Raw genomic sequence first — 10,162 nt, 5'->3', positions numbered from 1 at the left:
GGTAATACCCAGTATTTCTCAACGATCTTTATTTTTCATGGATCTCAATGGAACTAGAACTAGATCTGCCATATTTATTTTTTTTTCACCCAGAGTTCTATCTTCTTGTACCCTTGAGTAATAGCTTGAAATAAATGGAATTATTGACAGAGTCAAGCACTGCACTGAGTGAATGAAGCAGAATTTAATCCTCAGTTTTCACTCCTACACTGGCGAAATTCCCTTTCATTTGTGTGCGAGTAAGGACAGAAAAAACACCTCGTGTTTTGGCAGAGTTATTTGTTAAACACAGACTTAAGCTCCATGCAATGATGTTTATATTTAAGTATACAGAGGGGAAGAAAGCAGTGGATGCTTTTGTTTTAATTCAGTCTTGCAATTAAGTAAAATATAAACACAGAAGAGCTAAGACATCTGGAAAGAGGAGACATAATGACAGGGCATGTGCCATGGTATCTGAAGCATCAGTGCAGAAGGTATTTGGTAAGAGCCATTTGATAACTGCCAAAGAGATGCCTTCTGAAAGCCGAGCCAATCAACTCTGAGGCAGGAAAAGAGGAAAATACTTGAAGGGATAGCCATGATGAAGACTACAGAGGTGGATATTGCATACAGACATTTTGGATCCGGCCATCTTGTTTGAAGCAGAGGCAACACTTGATAAGTTATATTGCCAGTACAGCTTCCTCATGACAAAAAAACTTGTGCTCAAAACAGCTTTTATGTCCAACTTGTGCTTTCAGGTGAGAGTATTTATGCTTTTGTTCTTAAGAGCTTGCGTGGTACTTGCATTCTCATTTATCACTCATACTATTACTAAACCCTATCTTTTGCAGCCACCATAACCTGCTCCGGGGGGGGGGGGTGGTGGTGTAGGGGGGAGAAAGAAAGGGGGAGCCCAGAGAGTGAAGTGAAGAAGATGGATGCAAGCGAAGAAGACAGCTGCATCTTGGAACCCTTGCTGGTGGGATCAATACAGAAACCCAGACCGGTGATCTGTATTTCCCCATTCCCTCTATCTCCCTCTTTTCCTTTTTCCATTAAGAAATGCAAAACATATTGTATTGCTTGCCACAGCTTGCTATATGCTTAGCCAGTTATTGTGTGTTCAATTAGTACATGGTGGGTAGTTAATAAATGTTTGGACTTGGAGACTTGCTGCCCACTCCGTTGGGGATTTGCGAATCTGAGTCACTTGTCTCCCTCATCTGAGTGGGACGTGACAACCTCTTAGTTATCTTCATCACCAAATCATAGTTTAATCATATCCTGACAAGGAAAGATTCTGTTGTATAATCTATATGCCCTGCGAAAACTTTCACAGTTTCAAATGTTGCATTGCGTTGAAGCAAAAAATAGGTTATGATGCAAAACAGATTTAGGTGAAAATAGTATTTGCTGTTAAATGCTCATACAGTAGTATTACATACTGCTGCTTGTATGAAATCCAAGACAGAATATTTAAAGTGACATTGATGTTAGAAGAATAGCAAGTGAGATGATGCAGCTGCAAGAAAATTAATATACTGGTATGTATATGGTTATATAAGGTTATTTTATCTTAACATATGTCTTTCCTTCCTAATATACCACTGGATACTGTCTTCCCATATAGGAGAAAGGGATTAAGACTTCACATGAAATCTTGAGCATTTTCCATCAGAGAGATGGAGTCATGGAGTAAACAGTCAGCCCAGTTCCCAGACACAATAAAATAAAATAAAAGGATGCAGCAGAGTTTCTGGGGCTTGAAGATCTTCTAGCAAGTCCCCTACTTTCACATAAAGGATGTTCTGTAGTGCAGAAAGGCATTACAATAAAAAGTAGGTAGGCAGGCATGGGTTCACTGTGAGGTAGAGAAAACGAAGGCTCGTGGTGTTGTCTAGACATTAATATCTGCTAGTGTGTCTGTGTGCTATTACGTGCTGTAGTAATACCCACTGGCTGATCCCAGATTTCTTGTGTGCCTTGAAGAGAACATACTGTGCATCTTTCAAGAGATTTTGTGGTACCCCTGCATCATAGGGCTGTGTCCCCTCATTCCTAATCTTTCTCTCACGCTCTAATCAACTTTGAATCCAAAGGGGATGCATGACTGAGGTGTCTACCACATACAAACATGCAAGAGATGGGTAAATGCGTAAACAGAAACATGATCTGAAAGTACCAGTATAATATCGCTGGAAACTGTCTCCCTACCCCAAACTTTGCTTAACATTTTTTTTCAGTAGTGAAAGAGGTCATAAAAGATAGTGAGAGGAGAAAGTGCACTTGTGCAGGGCCAGATCCAAAGCTGGCATGGACCAAATTCTTTTGACTGTAGATCCTGGAGTTGTGCTGATTTACCCCAGGTTCAGGCAGAAAGCTTATAACTGTTGGTGCAGAGGTTAGCTAGGCACAGTGGATTGGCGGTGCAAGCAACACCACATTTGCGTGTTGAATTAACAAGTAAAACACATCAGGGCAACTAAGCAAACATAATCTGTGACCTACTCCCTTTCACTGGCAATTCAGTGTGATGAGCTCATTAAGGGTAAATCTGCTAACACTCATTTCATGTTGGCAGAAGACCGTTGTGTGGTGCATGCTGTCATCTTAACAGGAGATCAAGAGATATCCAGCTCTGACGACCCATTATTGCTAAATAGCAAATTTGTGTAGTTACTTGTGTTTCATGGAAATGCTTGATGTGCATTGAAAGAGACCTTTTGAACCCAAAGCTCATTAAGGTTTTTTTTTGCTTTAGTTCATCAAATTTGCAGGCAGTCTGCTGTACAGCCCAGTTCTCAGCACTCTCCTGTCAACTGTCTAATGAATATGGATGTTATTTGTACTGCTCTTTTGGGGCAAAGGCCCAAATCCTGATGCCTGTGTTTCCTCTTGGCATTAACTAAATTTGCAGCAATTAGGGCCCAATCTTTTGAAATGTTGAGAGCCCTTAACTCTGCTGATTATAGCAGGCTTGGCATCCTGACCAGAAAGGCCATTATGCCAGTGGAAATAAACATCTTGGCATGGAACTGGTTCCATGTAGTAATTTTTCCATCTTTCTGTGTACAGTTTCTGTTCCTAAATGAAAATGGTTAATATGTTTTCTTTCACTCAACAGCAGATTTGTAATAATAATTAAGTTTTGCTTGGGACTGATTTACTTTCATGATAGGCATAGATTTTTTTATTTTTTATTGAAGTCTTAGTACAGAGAATCGATCAACTCCTGCAGGTGGATATATGCTTGGGAATAGCCCCAGTGCTTGGTACCTGGAGTTACATATTCCTACTTTCCCACTTAAATGTATCCAGCCTCAGCAGTGCCCAGTGGTTTTACCATCAAGCAGTAATCAAATAGTAGTAAATTTGAATGGAGTTAGAAGAACCTTGTAACATAGGAGTGTCCCCATTCTTATGTCTGGTTATAAGTAGAACCCACTTTTATTCTAAGACTACCAGCTGGTATAGAAGAACTAGTCTTGAGTAATCTCAACCGCTAAAGAATAACCTGAATGTGAATTAGTACTGCACTCAATCCTATATAGTTAATTACTATTATATGTGTTTCCTGAGGATGAAGTGTAAAGGGGTAATGTGAATGAAATGTGCCCTGCCACAGCTTCTGGTCAGTTCTATGTCATTCTGTTTGCATTAAATATTATATTCCATGGGACACTTGTCCAGTACATTTTGCTGCTACTACTACTGAGAGAAAGACTGAACTTCAGACTGAACTAGACTCTCTGAGACGCAGATACACATTTTGTTATGATAACTCTTCTGCAGTGTGCTTTCCTCCAGCACATGGGAGAGGTGGGTTTTCAGTGGCAATGTATTATGATTTATCAATTTTCAGCAGTTAGAGCCCTTAAAATAAATAAAAGGGATAGATGAAAGATGTAACATTGGACCAGAGCATTTACTGCACATTTTGGTAGACTTCAAAATGATCAGTAAGTGATACAAGACTTGGGAGACATTTGTGATAGACAGCAGTTAATGCTTTTGGAACTGAAAATACAACAGTTACAGGGTGAAATTGCATTGTCAGTGTTGGTATATATACATTGACAAAGCAGGCAAGACCGATTTTCAACTGGACAAGTGTAAGGCAGTCATCAGCAGTCACAAGCAGTGGGTAAAATAGGTCAGGATCAAGAAATTGTGTGGAGTATTCACCACTCAAACATCAGGTGGTTCTGACATACTTAATCTCAGCACACTGGCAGAGATGTTAGTTAAAGGAAATGTAAGTGAAAATTGTTTACCTGACGGCTCTACCCTGTTGTAATAGTCTTTCCCAAATATTTTACTGACTTGCAAGTTTAAATAAATAAATCCTTTAAATCTTAGGTGATATTGGCTTTTACCTTTTCCTACGAGTGAAAAGAAACCAAAGCCTGCCATTCAGTTCTTAGATTTTAGTGGGCTTAGTGTGAGGATACTGCTAATAATGAGTCTTCTTATTGAAACAGCTCAGGAAGTTGGACTGAGGGATAAAGATACAGGTTTTTAGATATATATGTTTTATATATAGAGAGATAAATATATAGTGAAAATATGTTGATATGAGATTTAAATACCAAAACCTATAAGCTAATAACTTATTAGGCATCTTGTCCTTTATAGTCTTTTTTTTTTTTTTTTTTTTTTTTTTTTTTTTTTTCTTTCATGTGGTATCTCACAATATAATGAAAAGCACAGGCATTTGCATTTTAGACTTAATTTTAGATGTCAGCTCTGTAATAGACTTATTAGTAGCATGGACTATGGGAAAGATGGCCATAAAGCCTTTTCAAGGCAAAGGATTTCAGAGCCTTTACAAGACTGGTTAGCAGGGACAAACATCAAGCCATTGGCATTCTTATATGCAACAGAACTGTGTACAGTGTAGGGAGGACTTTTATACCATGTCTGTAATCAGTAGAGTTCCACAGAAATCTTTATTACAGTTTAGCCTAAAAAAAAGGTGATAGCTGACCTTTGGTTGTTCACTTTGTTCCTCCTCATGAGATCCATCTGGTGTTCTTAAATGTGGAGTGGATTTATACTTTCCTGCCCGGTTCAGTCAATTGACCAAAAGGTTCTAGTCAGAGAGAAAGTCTACTTGGAAAAATTAAAAATACTTAGAGTTTTAAAAAAAACAGACAGCTGATGACTAGCCATATTTATGGTGAGAAGGGACAAAGAATTTAGGCAGTAGGAGAGCCTTTTTATTTGTAAGAGTAATGGAAAGTGAAGCACTGGAAAAATAACTGTGAAATTTTTAGAACTGGAAACATGACTTGGTCCTGCTTTAGATTAGATCCCTTTCTGGGGTCCCTTCCAGACCTATTTCTACCATTATGATCATTTTGTCCACCTACATGACACAGCCCAAGAGATTTCAGCAGGTCCAAAACTGCTGGGAGAATGAGAGAATTTGGCCTTCTTTGCAGTATGAGTCACTGCATTTACACTCTTCTAGCTGTAAGGCCAAGCACACGGTCATGTTGACCAACCATCCAGTTTGTTGCTGAATTTGTTGCTGGGTTTGCTGTCAGGGCTGTCTCTTGAGCGATTCAGAACAAAGTCCCAGGGCACACCACTCAAGGGTGCACTCGGCTGTTATACACATAAGCTCCAGGACTCTAACTGGAGGAGTAGCTTCCATCTAATCCATCTGCTCTCACAGAGGTATTACATGGCTGATGGCCAGCAGGCCAGATGGCACTGAGTACTTTCCTAGAAGAGTCCCAAGCATCAGCTGCTATAAGGATAGGAGGAGTTTCTAAGCACTCTGAGCACAGGCCAGGTGTAAGTAGCCTCTAAACAGTAGAGATGCAAAACGTTAGGTCTGAGGAGTTCTCTGGGACACATCAGGTCTAATACATGTCAGGTTTATCAGGTGTTGGTGTAAGGTCAATTTGCCTACATTAAACTTTTCTTTACATTAAAGAGCCCTCCTCTATAAAGGGAAAGAGATTCCTCATAGCAACTTAGAGATGATTCGGTCAATATTTGATCTGTATTTTGTTAATCAAGAAAAACTGACTTTCACTGACTTCCTCAGTCGTCCTCTAGTGAAAACTGAATTCTTTCAGATCCTGTTTCTGAGATAAACATTCAATCAGGTCAAAGAGCTTTGGGGTTTTTACTAAAATGAAAAGAAAAAGAAAATCCTTTTTCCATCTTTGCATTTCAGCTTGTTATTCTGTTTGACACCTGGTGTTGGACCTTATGTCAGTCTGTGCTTTGGCAAATTTCAAGTTCAATAAACACATCCTTAACACACCATTTGGGCTAGACTAGATACAGACATAGTCAAGACTCTTTTTCATACATGGCATCCAGTATGATTTCAAAAGCCTAGATACATATTTAAAGTTCTAAAGACTATTGCTAAAGCCTTTTATTTTGACAGTAAAAGTGTGCCTGAAGGGAGAGGATAATCATTCTATCTGAGGCTGCAAATGTCATTAAATAAACGGATAGATCAGTGGAAATGTAACTAAATGTATGTACATCAGAGGCTACTAGAAATTATAAATAAAGATTTTATTTAAAATAGACCAAAGTAATAATAACAATAAAAATAGAGAACAGTCCTAAAGATTTCTACCTGGTCATTAACATGTAAATCACTATCTTAATTCTACTTAATGAAGGATTTTTCAGTCCTTATTCCTAAGTGTTTTCAGTATTACTGAAATAATTTATTAGATTTGTTTTCACGCTTTTAGTTTATGGAGAAAGACTGAGCTGGATTTTAAAGTTTTTAATGCTGCAAATGGCAAAAAGGGATGGAGAACTGAGAGATAAGATCAAATGTTCCATGTGCTTAACCTATAAAAACTAAGAGGAACTATCGATGACTTTGTGTATGGTATTGAAAACATGATCTAGGGGAGCAGTGTTTTACAGCTTGGCAGACAGAGTAATGATGAAACGAAGAAAAGCCTTTGTTCTACTCCTTTTTCAAAGTGGATCTGTCAGGTCTCATGCTGTTCACAAGCAGCTGCAGTCTCCTGCAGAATCCTGAATCAGGGTTGGAGAGGAGTAGTTCCTGGGCATGCTTTGTACCCTGGTAGGCTGTTAGCTTGTCAGCCTGGCTTCTCCCTGTGTGTCTTATCTTCATTATGTCTCCTATTGTGGTCCAGAGAGCCTGGGTAACATGAAACAGACATTGATTTTGCAGGATTTAGTCTTGTTACAGATGGATGGAGACACAAAATCCAGTTTTCAAAGCAGGTCCTGTTTCTATTGAGGTTGGGTCTGTGATACCACAGGAGGCAGGGTTACTGTGATCGGCTTTCTTTCTGCTGACTGCTAATGGATACAGTCAAGGGTCAAGTGTGCTGAGGAAGCACAATGAACAATACACTAACTAAACAGAAATTGTGGTCATTCATTGAGAACTGAAGACCAGATGCCAGCCTCCACTATTCAAGCTAAATAAAATTTCTTTGTTGGATTTGCCAGCATGTTACCAGCCCTGGCCAGTCATCCATGTGAGATAATTGCATACGCTGAACTTCCTGTCCTTCATCATCTTTTTCAGCCTGGCCACCATAGGCCTGCCAAACCCTTACCTTGAAGTGACAGCCTCTAATTATCCTTCTGAAGCTCCTGTCCTCCTGCTGAATTCTCTTGCATGGTAGTAGTGAGGTTGCTGAACCTATGATTTCTAAATATATAATAGAGGCAATTTCTGCAGAGATAGCATAATTTATTAGATCAATGATGAGGTTGGAAAAAGCAGACAAGCTTTCTGAGCTCCCAGTCCCTTCCTTGGATCATTAGAAGTGCATCTTCTTCAGCCAGGAAGAACTCACTCCCTTCTTTTCCTGACAAGTGCTCTTCACAACCTTCCTAAACTCTATCTTCATTGTAGAGTTTTTCCTTTATTATGTGCTGAAGGTATTGTTGTCTGCCACTGGCAGCCTCTTTTCAACTGACATTCTGAAGACTTTCTGCCATCTCTTCCAGACCCTTCCACTTTGGACTGAATTTCCATTTGTGTTTTTGCCCTCAGAATGAGCTCATATGAAGAAAGCACAATTTATCATTTTCTTTCCTCTAAATTAAAAATTGGAAGTGATCAAAGTCACTTAGAAACAAGGCAGTTTTCTTTTTCCAAGGGAAACGGTAGATCTCTGGGCTTATTCCACCTCTGCTCAAAATAGCATTACTGAAAAATGAAGAATGTATGTACTTTAAAAAGCTATTCACACTTAAAAGTTTTTCTATGGCTCTTTTGAAAATCTTTGTTTTTCCCTTCTTTCAAAAGTGTTAGCACAGAGCAATCAAATATCTGTCTATTTACACATTTTATCTCAGCATATTCATCATACTTGAGTTGATCCAGAAGAAGAAGAGCTTTTTCTTTAGAATTTTTTTTTAATAATTTTGCTAGATAGGTGTCTGTTTAAAATTGATTTGTCTGAGTTATGCTAAATTTACCTCTGAAAACTGAAGTTTTTCATTTGTTCACAGGATACAGTTTAGTTAGCAAGGACAAGTGTTTTTCTCATTATCAATTCTGTACTGAAGTGCAAACACCTTGGAAACTCACAAATGAGAAATCTTCAAGTGGCACTGCAGAAGACTGGGAGCTACCTTTTTATAATAGTTGTTTGCCTCAGTCTTGGGCGAGAGAGAAGCTTGTGATCGAAGCAATAGTGTCATTACTATAATAAAGAGACTTGAAATGCTACAGATAGTTATCTGTTAATCAGGCTTTAGCTCTGCTCAGAATAGAGTAAGACCAGTTGATCATCTTACATGTATGACATTGGACTTTGGAAACAGTGGAGGTGATAGGAAATGGCATCTGGCAGTATGTTATTCATAAGGCTGACTTATGCTGAAAACTCAGTGGGACTCTACAATCATATTATTCCTTCTCTTCTAGGCTCTCTGAGTTGGCTGGTGATATTTCTCAAGAAGCTCAAGCTGTTATTTCCATTCTGCTTGTTGCAGCCTGAAAAACACTTAAAGTGCAAGCTTAGGAATAGTAGAAAGGAGAAGATGGGGAGCCGGGCACAGATGGCATTGATAATAAAGCAAAGCAGCTGTCAATATTGTCTCAGAATGACTTATTAATGATTAGCACTCTAGTTTGATATGTTGACAAGACCAAGCTTGCAGTTGAGTGTGCTAACTTGTGTGCCAAGAGCAATATGGCTAAAAGCAGAGAAGGGGGACTAGCCTTTAAGAGTTTCTGATTGCTGACACTCACTGCTTTTTTCAGTAGGAGCTGCATTCATTTGCTTCAATGCCTCATATAACGAGCTCATAAGTATTTGAAAAATGGTAAGAAGAGAAAGCACACAGGAGAACGATGCCATTCAGTTGGAACAAGTAACTCCTGAAGCATTTTGAACCTTGCCCTTCACTCATGCTGAGATCAGCATGTATCTGTAAGTATATTGTTTATACAGGTCAGACAAGAATCTTCCGTCACATAGTGATGGGCTCTGTCAATAGCTTTTCATTCTCTTGAAGTACTAAGTGTGGCCTCTTTCCAGAAGCAGGATATTGAACTAGTCAGACCACTGGTGAGACACAGCTTAACTCCCCTGCATGACCACATTTATTGATTGAATGAGCATGGTGTTCTGTTTACCTTTTTCTCACTCAACAGTGTTCTCCATCTCCTGCTCTGGAAATGTGTTTACTGCAAAATATTCACTGCAAATGCTCTTATTAGCTTGAATTCTAGCTTCACTGAGTGGTACAATATGCATAGGATATATTATGACATTGTACTCTAAGGGGCTGCAGTCTGAATGTCTCAAAGGAGTGCTCTGAAAATGAATATGTCTATTGCAAGCCTCTGATGAGTCACCTGCCAGACTATAGTTTGTCTTAAAATAAGAAAGTGACAGTGAGGTGACCATACCGTATGTCCATCTGAAAAACTGTGAAATAAATGTAAGTGAAAAAGGAAAATGCATCATAATTCAAAAAGAAGGAAAAAGAAAATCCTTTTTTACTTTTAACTGAAGAGCTTTATTTGAGGTGCTTCATGTATGTCTGTCTTCTCCACTATGTGCATTTTTACATTTCTTTCTCTTAAAGGTATCAAAGGCAAGTCCAGATGTCCTGGGGTAAGATTTTTTTGCTTATATTTGTTGCACCAAGTATGTCTGAGGTTTCCTGGTCAAGATTTCTCTTTCTCATTATAGAG

This window comes from Athene cunicularia (assembly GCF_003259725.1).
Source record: "Athene cunicularia isolate RWA chromosome 5 unlocalized genomic scaffold, athCun1 chr5_part1, whole genome shotgun sequence".
NCBI classification, from domain to species: Eukaryota; Metazoa; Chordata; class Aves; order Strigiformes; family Strigidae; genus Athene; species Athene cunicularia.
This window is presented reverse-complemented; position numbering follows the sequence as displayed.